Raw genomic sequence first — 19613 nt, forward strand, 5'->3', positions numbered from 1 at the left:
AAGAATTATCTGAAATAGTCTAGGACCCCTAGCTTAAATGGGTATCTTTATTTGTACAAACAACCTGGAGTTGCATTGGACAGAAATGCTAAAGGAATAAAAGATAAGCTTGAAAAAGAGGTGCCTCACCCCCACCCCATGTTAAAAATATATATCACATATTGAGAGTTCCTCATATAGTTTGGATAAAAATCCTTTTTGACAAAATTCAAAAACTGTTTCTAAAATTCTCATGAAAATACAAAGGACCTAGAATAACCAAAACGACTTTGAAAAACACCAAGGTTATAGGACTAACATGAACTGATTTCAAGTTTATTTAAAAGCTATAGTAAGTAAGTATGACAGTGTATCAACATAAAAAATTAAATAGATGGAACAGAGAATCCAGAAACAGACTCACATATCTATGACCATTTGGTTTTTTGTTTTGTTTCTTTATCAAAACTAGTGCAAGAAAAAAATCAGATATTCATATGCAAAAAAGGAAAACTTGACATGACTCACATCACATCAAAAAATTGTTTAAAACATGGACTATACATTCAAATATAAAACCTAAAATTATTTAACTTCTAGAAGAAAATCTTGTTGATTTTAGGTTAGGCAAATATTTTTAAACCAGGACTCAAAAAGAAAAAATTGATTGAATAGACTTCATCAAAACTGAAATGTTTGCTAAAATTTTACTATTCTAAAGGTACTGTTAAGAAAATGAAAAGGTTGGCTACAGATTGTGAGAAAATATATGTTTGAGAAAAAATATGTTTGTAGAACATATATCTGATAAAGGACTTGTATGCAGACTATATTAAAAATTCTTATAACTCCATAAGCAAAGCAAACAATCCAATAAAAAAGGCAAGATATTAAAGAAGACATAAGGAAGACAAATAAGCACATGAAAATTTTCAACATCATTAATCATTAGAAAAACACTCATTAAAACTACTAGATACCCACAAGAATGACTAAAATAAAGAAAGATTTATAAAGACAGACGATGCCAAGTGTTGGTGAAGATGTCTAGCAACTAGATTCTTATGCATGGCTTGTGAGGATGCAGAACAGAACTGCCACTTTGGAAAATAAGCTGGTAGTTTTTTTATCAATTTAAATACACACATACAATATGGCCAGCAATTCCATTCCTAAGTACTTATCAAAAAGAAATGAAAACGTGCCCATACAAAGAATTGTACTCAAATTCAGAGCTGCTTTATTCACACTAATAATTGTCAAAAGCTGGAACAAACTCAACACTCATCCATTAATGAAGGGATAAACTATTAGTGGTACATCCTTACGATGAAATATGATTCAACAATAGCATAGATGTTCTCGAGAGGCTTATGTAAAGCAAGAGAAGCCAGACACAAAAGACTATATACTCCCTTTAGATGAAATTCTAGAAAAGCCAGACAAAAGGATAAAAAATGATATGTACATACTGTAATGATTTTTTAATATACACGGGACATCAAAAGATATAATACATAAAAATGTTGACAGAGATTGTCCATGAATGGGGTTGGTGATATTTTTAAAGTTAGTTTCAATAATTTTCAAATTTGTATGAGAATGTAGTACTTTCATAATATGGCCTTTAAGTGTACAGAAAGGTAAGCAAACAACACAAATACCTGTCCAAAAAAGGGACTGCTAGCAAATTTATCATGATAGGTAATTTGTTCCACTATATTACATCTACCTGTTTAGTTCCTGTTTTTCTTATTATCAAAGGGCCTCTCAAAAAGCTTTCCTCACCTTACAAGTAATGGTCCAAATAGCTCAGCTTCCACAAAATGCAAGTCATTTCAGCAAGACAGCAAGGGCTGGGAATACTACCTGGGCAGGTAATTCCACGACTGAGTATCAGTACTGCTCAGGAAGGGAACCTTTCTCATTAGCTTCTGCAAATGCTACATTCAGTTTGACACAAAGATGTATGACAACCAGCTTATTGGCGTAGTTTTAATATGAGTTAAAGGTAGAAAACTATAGAAGTCATTTTCTTGAAAGTAATTGTAAAACAAGACATTATCTGTTATCAAAGCATAGGAAATGTGCTGAAAAACTTACAAAGAAAACTGAATCTGGGGGAAATTTTAAGTACATTTCATACTGACAACTCAAAATATGAGAAGAATGCCTGGTGTATGTTTGGGGGAATGTTCGTGCAAGATAACAGACTTTGAATATAAACAAGTACCTAGAAAACATTTTTGAATTACTTGAAAGGATATCTGTTCTTTTAAAAACGTATGGATTTGTGAAGTAACTACCAGTTAATACCGGAGGGGATATAGTTACTGAGCCGAGCTACAAAACTACACATTTCTCCCCCAAATACTCTACTTTTACTGACAAAAATACAAAATGAAAAAAGTAAAAAATTTTTGCAATGAAAAATACCTTGTATGAAATCAGACTCTATCACCAAATATTATGCATTATGTAACATTCATTTGAATCGCCACTTAAAATATAAGCAATTGTTTCACTGAAGAGACAATAATAATATTTAACATTTGATGAATTCTTAGTCAATACCAATAGCTATTCTACAAAATTGATATTTTGTATTAATTTATGAAGTACTTACACTCAGAAATGATACTTTTTCTCTGACTTTACCCAGAAATATCAAATTGTAGGATTGTTTTTTCTTACTACCTCTTCCTTTTAAAAACCTAGACAGCATATTAAAAAGTATAGACATTACTCTGCCAAAAAAGATCCGTCTAGTCAAAGCTATAGTTTTTCCAGTAGTCATGTATGGATGTGAGAGCTGGACTATAAAGAAAGCTGAGCACCGAAGAATTGATGCTTTTGAACTGTGGTGTTGGAGAAGGCTCTTGAGAGTCACTTGTACTGCAAGGAGATCCAACCAGTCCATCCTAAAGGAAATCAGTCCTGAATATTCATTGGAAGGACTGATGCTGAAGCTGAAACTCCAATACTTTGGCCACCTGATGGGAAGGACTGACTCATTGGAAAAGACCGTGATGCTGGGAAAGATTGAGGGCAGGAGGAAAAGGGGACGACAGAGGATGAGATGATTAGATGGCATCAACGACTCGATGGACATGAGTCTGAGTAAACTCTGGGAGTTGGTGATGGACAGGAAAACCTAGTGTGCTGCAGTCCATGGGGCAGCAAAGAGCTGGACACGACTGAGCAACTGAACTGAACTAAGCTGAACTGTGGGATAAATTAACTCTTTCAGACAGAGTTACCATCCATATCAGAGGAAATGCTCTTACCAAATATTCCTTGGTATTATTACTCTACATTTTACAGTACATCTGTCACATTATTTACGATTCTCTATTATCTGCATTACTCATTCTATTTATTGTCACATGTTGTCCGTCTAGAACATGTCCATTTGCTTCATTTGAAGGTGATACTTGCTCCACATCCAAAAGCTCCTGGAGAAGAAGGGCCAGTTTTAATTTATCTTTATTTTCCTGGGGCCCAGGACAGAACCCTGTAGGTGATTCAGTCGCTTTGAACACCATTAAGCACTAACGTTTAAAAATAATTTTCCTTACCTTAGGACACAGTCTAATAACCTTGGGAGAGTCTCAGGTGTGAGGCAATATTAAAGTGCAAGGCTGTCTGCACAGGTAATTAATAGAAGGCAAGCAGGAGCCGGCTGGTTCCCTGAGAAAGTTCAATCAGGGCATCTTTCGTGGGGCAAAACCAGACACCAAGTACAGTATGAAATGACCTTCCTTCCTGTCCCGGCTCAAGGTAAACGGAATTAAGAAGCATGACACTTCTACGTGGCATGCCCAGGCTCTGATCTGGCTCATTACTAAGTAGATAACCTCAGGCACCTCCGTCTACCTCACCTAGCCTCATTTTACACTTCCACAATTTTGAAATAACCTCAGAGGTCTTAACAAAGCAATATAAACAAAGCACTCAATCAATGACAGTTATTATTATTACCTCCCTGTAGCCAGTTGGCAGAGGGAAGCTGAACGAATGGTTTGTTTAACCTCAGATTGGTCAGCAGATGGTTCTGGGAAAGAAGGAAGCAAACGACCTCTCTTGGGCTGGAAAATGGCCGAACCAAAGGCAAGGACGCCTGGATTACTTGCCCCTGGTGAATCTGTTCATTTCAGTTCAGTCGCTCAGTCGTGTCCGACTCTTTGTGACCCCATGGACTGCAGCACACCAGGGTTCCCTGTAACTCCTGGAGCTGTAGGACACAACAAACATATCAAGGGCTTACTGTTACCAAAGGCACGTTCAGATGCCTGATGCACAGTGAGATCAAACAAACCAAAACGGACTTGGAGCAGAGAAAGATTTACTGCAGGGCCACAAACTCCCAGAAGGGTTTCAACAAAGCACTTTTAAAGACAAGGTGAGGGAGAGGTGTGGTTAATTGTTGCAAACTTTTCTGTATCAGAATCCTTTGATCTTGCAAGCTGTCCAAAGTCAGGTCATGGTGTTCCTGTAAACCTTGAACAAGACAAACGTTATTCTCTGTTGTGCCACTTTCTATCTCTATACAGACCCTTAAAGGTCAGAGCCCGGGGAATATTTTATCCTGTACATTTCAGGCTATAAGCAACATTCTCTCACAAAAGGTGCAGAGCCTGCTTGCCTAAGCCCAGGCAACAAGAGCCAGAAGGTTAGAAGAAAAGGAACAGATCCAATATGGAGTCAGATTTGTTCTTCTGAGTGAGTCAGTCACTCAGTCTTGTCCAACTCTGCAGCCCCATGGATGGTAGCCCGCCAGACTCCTCTGCCAATGGTGTTCTCCAGGCAAGAATCCGGGAGTGGGTAGCCATTCCCTTGTCCAAGGGTCTTCCCAACTCAGGGATCAAATCCCAGTCTCCTACATTGCAGGTGGATTCTTTACCATCTGAATCACCAGGCTAGTCCCTGTTCTTCCCTCTTGTATTACTATTCCCAAGTTTTCCCCCTGCCCACTGGAAGGAGCGTCAATTTTTCTGAGTTGGTGGACATTCTGTAGCCTCCTCTTCCAGTAGATTCAGGAGGATGTGAGCCCCCAGAGGTACCAACCCAGGTTCAGCTCCAGCTGCAGTGACCCTGAGCCTTTCCCCCAAAGTCTGATGGTTATAGGGGGGTGGATCACCTCCAGGCTCCCAGTGAAGCTATACCTAGCTCAGGAGTTGGAGTGAAATATGGATATTCCAGGGAGATGGGCTGGTAAAGGCAAAGAGGTGTAAGTCCCTGTATTGAAGTCATTCTGCGATGTGTAACAAGCAGGACAGATGTGGTCCAAAGCTTCCAGCTTCCAAGCTTGAAATTTGGTGTCTCTCCACTTCTCTAATCCTCGGTTTCCTCAACCAGGCACATTTTCCATTATAACCCTTGCCTTGCCTGCCTCAAAATACTATGTGATAAGTAAACAAAAAGACTCACAAAACTGTATTTTGGAAATATGAGTGTTCATTATTTCCTTAAGTCCTTACTCAAGAAATAGTCAAGTGATGTATCTCTCAACCTCCTTGAGGATCTTGTCCTGGACTCAGTCACTGAATTCAGCTCATCTGGAAAATGGGAATGACAACGCCATCTCAAGAGATTCGTGGGAGCTATGAAAATGCAAATACTATCACAGCCTTCTGCAAAGTCCTAGGTCAGCCAAACTGTACCTTAATTAATTAAATGTTTCTCCCAAGAGAATACCTCAAGTTTATGTCTGAAGCATACAGAAAAGAAGCAGAAATGTTTCTGTTGCCATATAGAAAAGCAGAATGGGTGCTGCTATCTCTCTCCCTGGTCCCTCTGGGCTACATCTTTGGGTTACCTCTTTTTTCCCCCCTCTATTTCCATACACGCTTTCTTTATTTTCGGTTGGCGTGATGACCCCAAAGTTTTGCCATTCTTTGCTCCCTCCTTTTTCATTTGGCTGTTTTATTCCTAACAGATCCTCTATACTCCATTATACCCCATACTTTAGGATTAGAAAGACAAAACATTTCTCCAGGGGACCAAGCTGTGTGCTCAGCTTGTCTGGCCCTGATCCCTCCCAGGTCTGCTCTGGATGTGTTTGCTCAGAGGTGGCGGAGGCGTCATTAAGTTCCCGGTTCCCTTGGAGATTAGGGTTGCAGGTTCGCCCAGGGTGCATTCAGCTCACATATTCTTTCAATCTGTGTAAAAATTAAAATGCAGCAGCTGTGATGCCTGCAAATCTCCGTGCAAGAATGGTCTGCCTGTGCTGACCGAGGAAATCAAGTCCATTAGGACCACCAGGGCTCATTCTCACTTCCAAGAAGAGAAGACTCATAAATACTAGCCTGCTGTAAACAGCAAGCAAAATGTTTTCATTTTTTGGCTGCACTGCTTGACATGCTGGATCTTAGTTTCCCAATCAGGGATGGAACCCATATCCGCTGCACTGGAAGCAGGGAATCTTAACCACTGGACCACCAGGGAAGGCCCAAGCAAACTTTTTAAAAAATGTATTCCCTTTGGCTTTTTAATTTTTGGCTTTTGAATATGAGCGAAGTAATATGTTCTCTGACATCAGAAGAATAAAATCAAGGCTCTGAGAAATGAGTAGATCAGGATTTGAATACAACAAAATATTCCAAACCTTATCAGAAAATCCTGGACCATCCCACTCTATTTCTCCTCATATCCAACACCCCCAAACCATGTATTCTTTCCAATGATACAAAAATTTAAAAGATCATTTAAAAGATGCTTAGACATTTAGCATCACATAGGGTATGAATATTAAAACTTTAATTTATTATAATTAAATCCCAGTGCTGGATGGGGATGCAGCATAGCACAGCTGTTTAGATTGGTTACAATATTTTAATCTTTCTGAGGTCGTGGTATTTAATGAGAGGCATACAATGGCGATAATCTGAGTAATTCTTTTGCTGTATCACTCCACGAACTGCCTTGCGCCAATTCAGAGAACTCATCCTTAAGCTCCTATTATTCTGGAATCACTTCTAGCACCAAAATCTGTTTCAATCACTGTTTAATCAGAGAAGAACTAGTGAGAGATAGATGATAACTAAATAGACAGGTAAGTGAAAGATGGTAGATACGTAGATAATTTATTACAGAAAATTGGTTTACATTTGTGAGGGCTAAGTCAGTAAGAAATTCAAAGGCCAGGCCATCAGGAAGCGTCCTGAATAGAAGCATCCTGAATAGAAGGAATCTCCATGGGCACAACCCAGTGCTGTCATCCTGGGTCCCAATTTCTTCTCTCTGAAAGGGAAACCTCAGTCCTGATTTTAAGTCCTTCCAATTGATGCAGTTAGGCCCATCCAGATTATCCCATAATCTCCCTCACTTAAGGTCCAGCAGTTATAGGGACTAGTTATACAAAATATATTCACATATATTCACAAATATGTCGGTATTTGATTGAATCACTGGTCTAGCATAGGAAGGACTAGTCTACTGGACTTTAGTCAAGTTGACACATGAAAACATTATCACAAATATTTTAAAAATCCAATACCTAGCTATAAACCCTAAAAAACAAAATTTATAAGACCTCTGCATTAAAAAGCTATAAAATTACAAGGAGAGCTATGTTATAAGATGTAAATGAATGGAGAATTATACCACATCCATAAATTGAATGGCTCAATATTGGAAAGCTAGTAATGCTCTTCAAATTTAGCAATAGATGAATATAATCATACTTAAGTCCCCAGCAAGCCCATATATATATATATATATATATATATATATATATATATAACATACATTATATAACACACACACATATATATAAAAATTGACAAATAAATTTTGGCAAGAAGGCAAAAATCACTACAACAGTTCTGAGCAACAACAAAAAGCTAGATAATTTGCACTCTAGATATCAAGACTTATTATAAAGCTATATTCATTAAAATAGTATAAATTACCATTAAAATATCAAGAGAACAGAATAGAATGCAGAAAGTGAAATATACACATGAGGTCATCTGATTTAGGATGAAGAAGCCACTCACTGCAATGCATTGGGGAAATGACAGAATTTTCTACAAATGGTTCTGGGTCAACTGGATAACCATGGAAAAAAGTAAATCTTTATTCTCACCTCATATCATACACACACATAAATCTGTCCCAGAGATACTGTAGATCTAAACACGAAAGGTAAAACAATAAGCTTTTAAAAGAAAATACATGAGAATATCTTCATGACCTTGGATAGGCAAACATTTTATAAGCAGGACACAATGAGCACTCACTGTAAAAGTAGGTTTATTATTGTCAAATTTAAAAATTTATATTTATCAAAGGGCACCATTAAGAAGAGAAGAGACACAGAAATAGACTCACATCTGTAGAGTCAATTGATTTGGGCAAATATGCCAAGAAAATTCAATGGGGAAAGGAAAATGTTTTCAACAAATGGTACTGAAATCAATGAACCACCACAGGAAAAACAAAAGAAAAACGCCTCAAGAAGTATCATAGACCGGATGATAATGGTTTCGTTCTTGACCTGAGCAGTGATTATAGGGCTGGATACCTTTTGTGAAAATATTTCAAGCCATACACTACACTCTAATGTGTACACTACTCTTCTATAAAAATATGTGTGTATACACAGGTAGAATGATTGTATGTTTTACTTGAAGCCCTATCCTACGTGCTATTAATTATGAACTATCTCTAACCTACACTCTAGTTTCACAAGGCTAGAAGAAATCTTCTCTACCTTTAATTTCAGTAGTTTTTATTGGTGTCATAGGCATCTGGATTGCCATAGCAAAAAATACCACAGACTATGATATGTAACAACAGAAATTTATTTCTCACGGTTCTGGAAGCTGGAGGTCTAAGATCAGGGTGCTGCGTGGTTGGGTTCAAGTGAAGACTTTCTGAGCTGCAGGTTGCTGACTTCTTGCTGTATCCTCACATGGTGGGGGTGGGGGGAATGAGGGAGTTATTCAGGGGGCTCCACCCTCTCAACCTCATCATCCTCAAAGGCCCCACCTCCTGACACTATCCCTTAGGCTTTAAATGGTTTTCAACACAGGAATTGAGGAAGAAAAAAACCAACAACTCTATAATAATTGGTGAGTCCTTTATGGGGCAAGCTACGTTCTTCCCGGTAGTAATAGTACCAGGTACAGCTTTTATTTCCTCTGCTGCTGCTAAGTCACTTCAGTCGTGTCCGACTCTGTGCAACCCCATAGACGGCAGCCACCAGGCTCCCCCATCCCTGGGATTCTCCAGGCAAGAACAATGGAGTGGGTTGCCATTTCCTTCTCCAATGCAGGAAAGTGAAAAGTGAAAGTGAAGTTGCTCCGTCATGTCCGACTCTTCGCAACCCCATGGACTGCAGCCTACCAGGCTCCTCCGCCCATGGGATCTTCCAGGCAAGAGCACTGGAATGGACTGCCATTGCCTTCTCTACTAGATTGCGAAAGAATCTATCAAAAGGGCTAACCATGTCTAGGCCATAGCAAGTACTCAGTAATTACGTGTCGAGGAAGTGAATGAAACTTCCATTTGGTTTTAAAACAAGCCTAAAATCCTTTTGGATTTTTGAATGTGTTGCCTATCTCCCAACCAAAAAAATAAAAGAAAAAGCAAAACTGTTGTGACCCTACACCTCTACATCATTTCTGAGCCAACTAAGAAATCAAAACGGAAATCTAAAAATAAATAGAGGCTTCCCCGGTGGCTCAGACCTAAATAGCAGTGAACACTCTCCAGATATGTGGGTTGCAACTAAAGCAGTACTTGTAGGGGCCTTTAGAACCATAAATGCATCTTTTAACAAAGAACAATGGCAGCAAATGGATGAGCATTTCACAGGAGGTCATGGAAGAGAGAGGGGTCTCAGATGTTTGTTGAACCTGTACTTTAACTGCTGTTTTTAAAAAGAGTAATAAATAAACTTTTTTCTAAAGAAAAAAAAAGCCTAAAATCTCAGTTGTTTTTTTTTTTTAAGTCATCATTATAGCATTGAAACTTTTAGGATTAAATGAACTGCTGACAATGCATGGTATGAATTAATTTTAGGCATAAATTCTATAAAAGGTAATTTCTTATTCATAACACATATAGATCTCCCTGATGGCTCAGATGGTAAAGCATCTGCCTACAATGCGGGAGACCTGGGTTCGATCCCTGGGTCTGGAAGATCCGCTGGAGAAGGAAATGACAACCCACTCCAGTACTCTTGCCTGGAAAATCCCATGGACACAGCCCACAGGGACTCAAAGAGTTGGACACGACTGAGCGACTTCACTTCACTCACATAATACATGTACATTTCCATAAAGCAATATGGCTGGTACAATTTTTTCATCACTTGAATATCAATAATTTTTTCATTAAAATATATATTTTTAACATGAAGCAGTCCCTATTAGGTTTCCCTGGTGGCTCAGAGGGTAAAGCATCTGCCTGCAATGCGGGAGACCTGGGTTCGATCCCTGGGTTGGGAAGATCCTCTGGAGAAGGAAATAGCAACCCGCTCCAGTATTCTTGCCTGGAGAATCCCATGGACGGAGGAGCCTGGTGGGCTACAGTCCACAGGGTCGCAAAGAGTCGGACACGACTGAGCGACTTCACTTTCACTTTCAGTCTCTATCAGTGTTTGAGAGAGACAAGCACCATAGTCCAGTGGTTGATTCATTCACCAGGTACCTGGACTAGACGCTTGCAGCACATCCACATTAAACCGTGATTATTTGTTTACTTTCCACAAAGTCAGACATGACTGAGGAACTGAGGACAAACAACCTCGTCCTTATACACTGGGCCCCTCAAGGACAGGGACCCCCATCTCACCCATCTTTGTATGCACCACACGTACTCCATTTCTTTACTTTGGGTTTTGAAATGGCTTCCCTTGTGGCTCAGCTGGTAAAGAATCTGCCTGCAATGTGGGAGACCTGGGTCTGATCCCTGGGTCAGGAAGATCCCCTGGAGAAAGGAAAGGCTACTCACTCCAGTATTCTGGCCTGGAGAATACCATGGACTGGATAGTCCATGGGGTTGCAAAGAGTCGGACACGACTGAGCAACTTTCACTTTCACAAATTATATATAAACCTAGATTTTTTTTAATATACACAAACTAACTGAATAAGAATCAAGAGAACTTCATTTTATTCATGTTTTAAAAGATTTCTTTGTTGCGGACCATTCTTAAAGTCTTTATTGAATTTGCTATAATATTGCTTCTCCTTTATATTTTGGTATTTTGGCCATGAGGCATGTAGGATCTTAGCTCCCCAACCAGGGATCAAGTCTGAATCCACTACATTGGAAGATGAAGTCTTAACCACTGGAGCCCTAAGGAAATCCCAAGAGAGCTTCACTTTAAGCCTACCCTTGCTTTAAACTCAAGTACTGCCAGAAAAAAGAAATTTCTTTTTCTTCCTTCTTTATTTCTTCCCTTTCTATTGTCAACAGTAGCAATAGTAATAAATTGCTTTGTAAATTGTAGACAATTTCTATGTGTAATGGGGCTTCCCTGGTGGCTCAGAGGTTAAAGCATCTGCCTGCAATGCAGGAGACCTGGGATCGATTCCTGGGTTGGGAAGATCCCCTGGAGAAGGAAATGGCAACCCACTCCAGTAGTCTTGCCTCGAAAATCCCATGGACAGAGGAGCCTGGTGGGCTATACTCCACGGGGTAGCAAAGAGTTGAACAGGACTGAGCGACTTCACTTTCTATGTGTAATTGTCTTCATATCAATATACTTTCTCTACTTATCACACAGTAGATTCCACATTGGCATATGCTATCACAAAAATGACATCTCTTTGGGGGATATATGTAGCCTTCAACTCTCCTGTGTCTTGGTATTGTTGTTGCCTTTGCTGTTTAGACACAAAGCCATGTCTGACTTTTTGCAACCCCATGGACGGTAGCTAGTCAGGCTCCTCTGTCCATGGGATACTCCAGGCAGGAATACTGCCGTGGGTTGCCATTTCCTTCTCCAGAGGATCTTCCCAACCCAGGGATCGAACCTGCATCTCCTTCACTGGGAGGTGGATTCCTTATTCCTGAGCCACCGGGGAAACCTGTGTCCTTGTTGTTGTTGTTTTTCAGGTGCTCAGTTGTGTCCAACTCTTTGCAGTTCCACGGACTGCAGCATATCAGGCTTCCCTGTCATTCATTATCTCCCAGAATTTGCTCAAACTCATGGTATGTTTGAATATACTCTTGATCATCAAGCATTAAAAGGCCCCAGGTAAGTGTCACGCCCGTCATTAACTCTGCCCCCTTTGATTATTAATCTCTCTAAATATTACGGAGCAACTAACACTAAATATTTCAGGATTGCAAATACACTTTGTTGCATATGAATTCCAGTTGACTGATAGGGATGTCCTGAGGTCCTCTATTGAGAAAGAATCTGAGGTTATCTTCACTCTCAGCAATAAAATTAGTAAAGAAGACTGGACAAGTGGTACAGTTCAGTTCAGTTCAGTTCAGTTGCTCAGTCGTGTCCAACTCTTTGCGACCCCATGAATCGCAGCACGCCAGGCCTCCCTGTCCATCACCATCTCTCGGAGTTCACTCAGACTCACGTCCATCGAGTCGGTGATGCCATCCAGCCATCTCATCCTCGGTCGTCCCCTTCTCCTCCTGCCCCCAATCCCTCCCAGCATCAGGGTCTTTTCCAGTGAGTCAGCTCTTCTCATGAGGTGGCCAAAGTACTGGAGTTTCAGCTTTAGCATCATTCCTTCCAAAGAAATCCCAGGGCTGATCTCCTTCAGAATGGACTGGTTGGATCTCCTTGCAGTCCAAGGGACTCTCAAGAGTCTTTTCCAACACCACAGTTCAAAAGCAGCAATTCTTTGGCGCTCAGCCTTCTTCACAGTCCAACTCTCACATCCATACATGACCACAGGAAAAACCATAGCCTTGACTAGACGGACCTTAGTCGGCAAAGTAATGTCTCTGCTTTTGAATACGCTGTCTAGGTTGGTCATAACTTTTCTTCCAAGGAGTAAGCATCTTTTAATTTCATGGCTGCAATCACCATCTGCAGTGATTTTGGTGCCCCCCAAAATAAAGTCTGACACTGTTTCCACTGTTTCCCCATCTATTTCCCATGAAGTGACGGGACTGGATGCCATGATCTTCGTTTTCTGAATGTTGAGCTTTAGGCCAACTTTTTTGCTCTCCTCTTGCACTTTCATCAAGAGGCTTTTTAGCTCCTCTTCACTTTCTGCAATAAGGGTGGTGTCATCTGCATATCTGAGGTTATTGATATTTCTCCTGGCAATCTTGATTCCAGCTTGTGTTTCTTCCAGTCCAGCATTTCTCATGATGTACTCTGCATAGAAGTTAAATAAGCAGGGTGACAATATACAGCCTTGACGTACTCCTTTTCCTATTTGGAACTAGTCTGTTGTTCCATGTCCAGTTCTAACTGTTGCTTCCTGACCTGCATATAGATTTCTCAAGAGGCAGGTCAGGTGGTCTGGTATTCCCATCTCTTTCAGAATTTTCCACAGTTTATTGTGATCCACACAGTCAAAGGCTTTGGCATAGTCAATAAAGCAGAAATAGATGTTTTTCTGGAACTCTCTTGCTTTTTCCATGATCCAGCGGATGTTGGCAATTTGATCTCTGGTTCCTCTGCCTTTTCTAAAACCAGCTTGAACATCAGGGAGTTCACAGTTCACATATTGCTAAAGCCTGGCTTGGAGAATTTTGAGCATTACTTACTAGCATGTGAGATGAGTGCAATTGTGTGGTAGTTTGAGCATTCTTTGGCATTGCCTTTCTTTGGGATTGGAATGAAAACTGACCTTTTCCAGTCCTGTGGCCACTGCTGAGTTTTCCACATTTGCTGGCATATTGAGTGCAGCACTTTCACAGCATCATCTTTCAGGATTTGAAACAGCTTGACTGGAATTCCATCACCTCCACTAGCTTTGTTCGTAGTGATGCTTTCTAAGGCCCACTTGACTTCACTTTCCAAGATGTCTGGCTCTAGATTAGTGATCACATCATCACGATTATCTGGGTCATGAAGATCTTTTTTGTACAGTTCTTCCACATATTCTTGCCACCTCTTCTTAATATCTTCTGCTTCTGTTAGTTCCATACCATTTCTGTCCTTTATCGAGCCCATGCTTACATGAAATGTTCCCTTGGTATCTCTAATTTTCTTGAAGAGATCTCTACTCTTTCCCATTCTGTTGTTTTTCTCTATTTCTTTGCACTGATCGCTGAAGAAGGCTTTCTTATCTCTTCTTGCTATTCTTTGGAACTCTGCATTCAGACGCTTATATGTTTTTGCAATTTCTTTTCTATGGCCTTTAATTATTTAATCCCAAAGTGAAAAGTGAAATAGGCACTCATTTACTATTAGTTCCTCATTCAAGATATACTTTGAAAACTATGATAGGTTCCTAATAGCCAATATAGAGATTTTTCTTTTTAAATTAATTTTTATTGGAGTATAGTTGAGTTACAATGCTGTGTTAGTTTCTACTGTACAGCAAGATGAATCAGCCATACATATACCTATGTATGTGTACATGGCAAGTTGCTTCAGTCACATCCAACTCTTGGCGACCCTATGGACTGTAGTCCACCAGGCTTCTCTGTCCGTGGGATTCTCCAGGCAAGAAGACTGAAGTGGGTGCCTTGCCCTCCTCCAGGGGATCTTCCCTACCCAGGGATTGAGGTGGTTGTCTCTTAGCTCTCCTGTACTGGCAAGTGGGTTCTCTATCAGTAGCACCACCAAAAATCCACTCCCTTTTGGACTTCCCTTGCATTCAGGTCACCACGGTGCATTAAGTAGACTTCCTTGTGCTATACAGTACATTCTCATTAGCCATCTATTTTATACATAGTATCAACTGCTGCTGCTGCTGCTAAGTCGCTTCAGTCCTGTCCGACTCTGTGCAACCCCATAGACAGCAGCCCACCAGGCTTCCCCATCCCTGGGATTCTCCAGGGAAGAACACTGGAGTGGGTTGCCATTTCCTTCTCCAATGCATGAAAGTGAAAAGTCAAAGTGAAGTCGCTCAATCGTGACCAACTCTTAGCGACCCCATGGACTGCAGCCTACCAGGCTCCTCCGTCCATGGGATTTTCCAGGCATGAGTACTGGAGTGGGGTGCCATTGCCTTCTCCAATAGTATTGACAGAATTAGCTAAATGCTTTAGACCATTTCCTCATAGGGCCTTATGGACAAGATATTCTTGTTATGGTTTGTCCCATTATTTTAACAACGTTGATTAACGATGTTTCATAATACTTCGCTTAAAAAACAGTACTGTCTTTTAAACATTATGATAGCTCATCCACCTTTTGTAACTTTCCTGCTCATTGCAGAGACATGTTCCTATACCCATTTGACAAGTAAGAAACTGAGTCTTAACAGAGCATAGTGTAGCAATCCAGAGAGCTGAATCTGTGTTTCTCTAACCATAGAAATTAGGGAAGAAAATGATGTCCTGACAATCATTCTAGTATCTTCTAAAATAATGTTCTGTTTTTGTGACTTCCCAAGAGAAGTCCCTTTCACGAACTTTTTTGCTTACTCACTGCATGCTTATACCTTGCTTAGTATAAAAAGTCTAACATTCAAACACAGGCAGGGAGTAAATTCAAATAAAGTTGGGACTAGACTTGTAATTGTCTTCCAGAAATACAAAGCTTAAGTAGTTGTATTTTCTTCTTTCTTTCTCTTCAAGCTGAGTTGATTTTTGATACAGGTGTCCAACCGGCACACACACCTGTTGCCCACTCTTCATTGTATATCAGTAAGAGACGGTACATTACAAGTAAAGAGAGAAAGAAAACTTATACAGAAATCACACAAGAACATAGCTTGGTGTTGCTTTTCTCTCTTTTTCCTCTTCTTTTTTTTTCTGTGGCATGGCAGCCACAGGCACTAGGAATGGCTTGAAAGAAAAGTTTGTGGTTCCCTGTGGCCCACAGTCAGAAGGTAAGTTGTGTAGATGGATGAAACCCTAAGATTTGGGTCATTTATTTTGAAAACCTGGTACATTTTACCAGCTGAGCATTGGTTACTGCTCCCTAAAACCAAATACATTTTCATTTTCTAATGCTACTTTCCATGCAACTTTCCATGGAAAGAAATAACAAGAAACTCTATTTCCTGGAGCCACATCAGGCTCTCAGGAGTGACTGCCTAGCTAGGTAAAGGCTACTCCTACATCCTTAAGATCAAGTGACACCTCTAATCTAAATCAAGACCAGTTTTGACTTGTGAATTGCAGGGTTCTAAATATTATGCGATTCATGGGGTCGCAAAGAGTCAGACACAACTGAGCGACTAAACTGAACTGAACTGAAATATTTTAGGTCCTGTCTTCCGATTCACTCCTTTGGATTAAATGTCTTTTCCCCAACGTTGAGATTTTAAAAATATCACCCAATTATTTCCTAGTAAAGCACTTTCTCCTGTTTCTTAAAGAATTTGTTAACTCTTGAAATTGTCACTCCACCAAACATTTGTGAGTATAATTAATTCATTTTCTTGGTTTCATAGGTGTGATATCACATGTACAAATTATAACCTATAGATCTACTTCCTGGCAGGGAGTACCACGTGTTCAGCACAGCGATCTATTACACCACACACATCATTCGTTAGCACTAATGGACACTGTGTGCATAGACCCCGCTCATTAACTGGAAGAGTAAACCCCCTTGTGCATAAATAAATCACACTCCCAGGTACAGAAAGGCATTATTTCTATCTTTACATTTGCCTTTCAATGCTTGTCTAATAAATGCAATTGGACTGTTCTATCTTTTATTGTAGCAAAGACTTGGCCTTGCTGGGAACAAATTCCACGTGCTGAAGTCTGTCCATTTCCATCCTAACAGCATTAGAAGCATCACTATCCTTTACTCGGTCACTAATATTTCATGTCAAAAGACGCACGATCAAAGTGGAAGACTGTTTTGCAGGCTGATACTATAATAAGGTAGAAGAGCTTCCCTGGTGGCTCAGTGGTAAAGAATCCACCTGCCAATGCAGGAGATGTGGGTTCAATATCCATGTCAGAAAGACCCTCTGGAGAAGGAAATGGTAACCCACTCCAGCAGTCTCAGCTGGGAAATCTCATGGACAGAGGAGCCTGGTGGGCTACAGTCCATGGGGTCGCAAAAGAGTGAGACACAATTTAGCAACTTAAACAATGGCGACGATAAGGCACATAGGTCTGACAAGCAGGGAAAACTTCTGGCTGAGTTTCATGCAGAGAGGCCTCTTGAATTCTGGATGTCACCCCTACCTGTTTCTGTCTGTCTGTCTGAAATCGGCATACACGATCATATCATCAGTATCTGTGTTCTGACTTCCTCAGCTGTAAAATGAGATAATAATATTAGGACTGAGCTTGTCAAGCTGTTGGGAGAATTAAATGAAATAACAGACATGAAGCATTTGTCACAAGACCTGACACAACAGAACATAAACTAGGAAAAAAAAAAAGCTCAGATGATCTACCAATTAATTGGAGCCACTTAAATCTTGATAACAAGGTCCTACTGTGTGGCAGTCACTTTAAGGGATGTTTGTCTTACCTTATCCCGAGAATTCCTCACTATTTGGACAGACAGTTATTATGTCCATTGCACACATAAACAATACTGCAGTTTATAGGAACCTGGATCAGAGAGGTTCAGCCATTCTCTCCAGGTTGCACAGATTCTGGCACAAGGACTCTGGGGTTCAGGTTAATGCTCACTCTCTGATTAAAACAAAAAACTAAAGGACAAATGCAGGAGAAACTTTTTGTTCTAAAATGATATATGTGAGTGTGCATGCTAAGTCACTTCAGTCATGTCCGACTCTTTGCAACCCTATGGATTGTAGCCCACCAGGCGCATCTGTCTACAGGATTCTCCAGATAAGACTATTGGTGCAGGTAGCCACATCCTCCTCCAGGGCTGCCAACAATTAGAGGTCTAATTGTTGCTTCTCAGAGAATTTTTATAGAAAACAGTTTACTAAAACAGAAAAATGTTTCTAACAATATCATCAAGTATGGAGAGATTCAATTATAGAAACTAGGCATCTTTCAGTTCAGTCACTCAGTCGTGTCCGACTCTTTGCGACCCCATGAATCGCAGCATACCAGGCCTCCCTGTCCATCACCAACTCCCGGAGTTCACTCAGATTCACGTCCATTGAGTCAGTGATGCTATCCAGCCATCCCATCCTCTGTCGTCCCCCTCTCCTCCTGCCCCCAATCCCTCCCAGCATCAGAATCTTTTCCAATGAGTCAACTCTTCGCATGAAGTGGCCAAAGTACTGGAGTTTCAGCTTTAGCATCATTCCTTCCAAAGAAATCCCAGGGCTGATCTCCTTCAGAATGGACTGGTTGCATCTTTAGCATCAAATAAATGAGTTTCAGAGTAATTTTGTTACCTTGCAAGCCATCTCAGCTCGAACTCCTCCTGATTCACACATGGTGGGGGAATGGGGCAAGGCTGGGTATGGGAGGGAGCAGGGGAAGATATCTAGTCAAACTTTTCTATTTGTCAAAATTCCCTGGTAAAACTGCCAGAATTCCTGACTTAGTTTAAAAAAAGAGAGAGCGAGAGAAAGAAAAGGGTTGGTTTGGAACACAAACTACAAAAGAACAAGGATGCTTTTATCCACATTTATACAGAGATTTTTTTTTAATGTTTACTCGTAATGATTAGTGTTTGAAAAGATTTATCTAGTACAAAAATAGTTTTAAAGTTGTAAAAAATGTTTTAAATAAATAAGAGGCTCTGAGAACCATCTAGCATTTACAACATTGTTAAGTACTGATTGAAGTGTCATCTTAGCAAAGCTTCTAAAATTTCTTGCATAAACTAGTGCCCTTATATGTCTACATAAACAGTTTCTCCATTGCAAATAGTCTGTAGTTTCAGCTCTCAACAATGACAGATACCTCGAGCAAGGATTTAGTATTAGCATTTCTTCACAAAATGGTGAAATTTTATTATGACCTTTTCTTCTAATATAGCTTGGTATAATCTACATTATATTTAGATCCAAAAAACTAGTGTAAAAATCTCCATGTTAAAAAAAAAAAGTGGCATTTTGTTGTAAATCAAAGAGATTTTTCTATATAGGTATGGCTACCCTTCCTACATGTATAAATTAATAGATCTTTTAAAACTCAGTTTAAAAAATATATATATATATACATATATATCTAAAACATATATAAAATACCGAGAGGACATTAATAACATTCTACGTTTTTTTCTCAAATTCAATCCAGTCCTATTCTTTGAGTTGTATGTTTTGTATCTGTCACTACTCAGAATACTAAAGATTCTAAAATGCTGGATTCTGAAACATAACCATTAGAATAGTTGTTACATATTTAATTTCATGCTCCACTCAGCATAAAGCAGTTGTGAGACTACAGACCAAGGCAAATTAAGTGGTTCCTTAGATAATTTCCTGCTTAATTGAAAGCAGGTAGCTTTTTAAAAGTAATAATTGGCTTTGTTTCAAATGATTGTAAGGTTATTTCTTTTTTTTTTTTTTTTTTTTCAAATACATGGTCATAGGGTAACAGTCTACTTAGTCCAAACACAAAGGGCTGGAAGTCTCCCACTGAGTCTAAGGGATAAGAATGTGACCCAGTGCTGGCAACAAATGAATG

Source organism: Budorcas taxicolor, chromosome 11 (genome assembly GCF_023091745.1).
Source record: "Budorcas taxicolor isolate Tak-1 chromosome 11, Takin1.1, whole genome shotgun sequence".
Classification (NCBI taxonomy): domain Eukaryota; kingdom Metazoa; phylum Chordata; class Mammalia; order Artiodactyla; family Bovidae; genus Budorcas; species Budorcas taxicolor.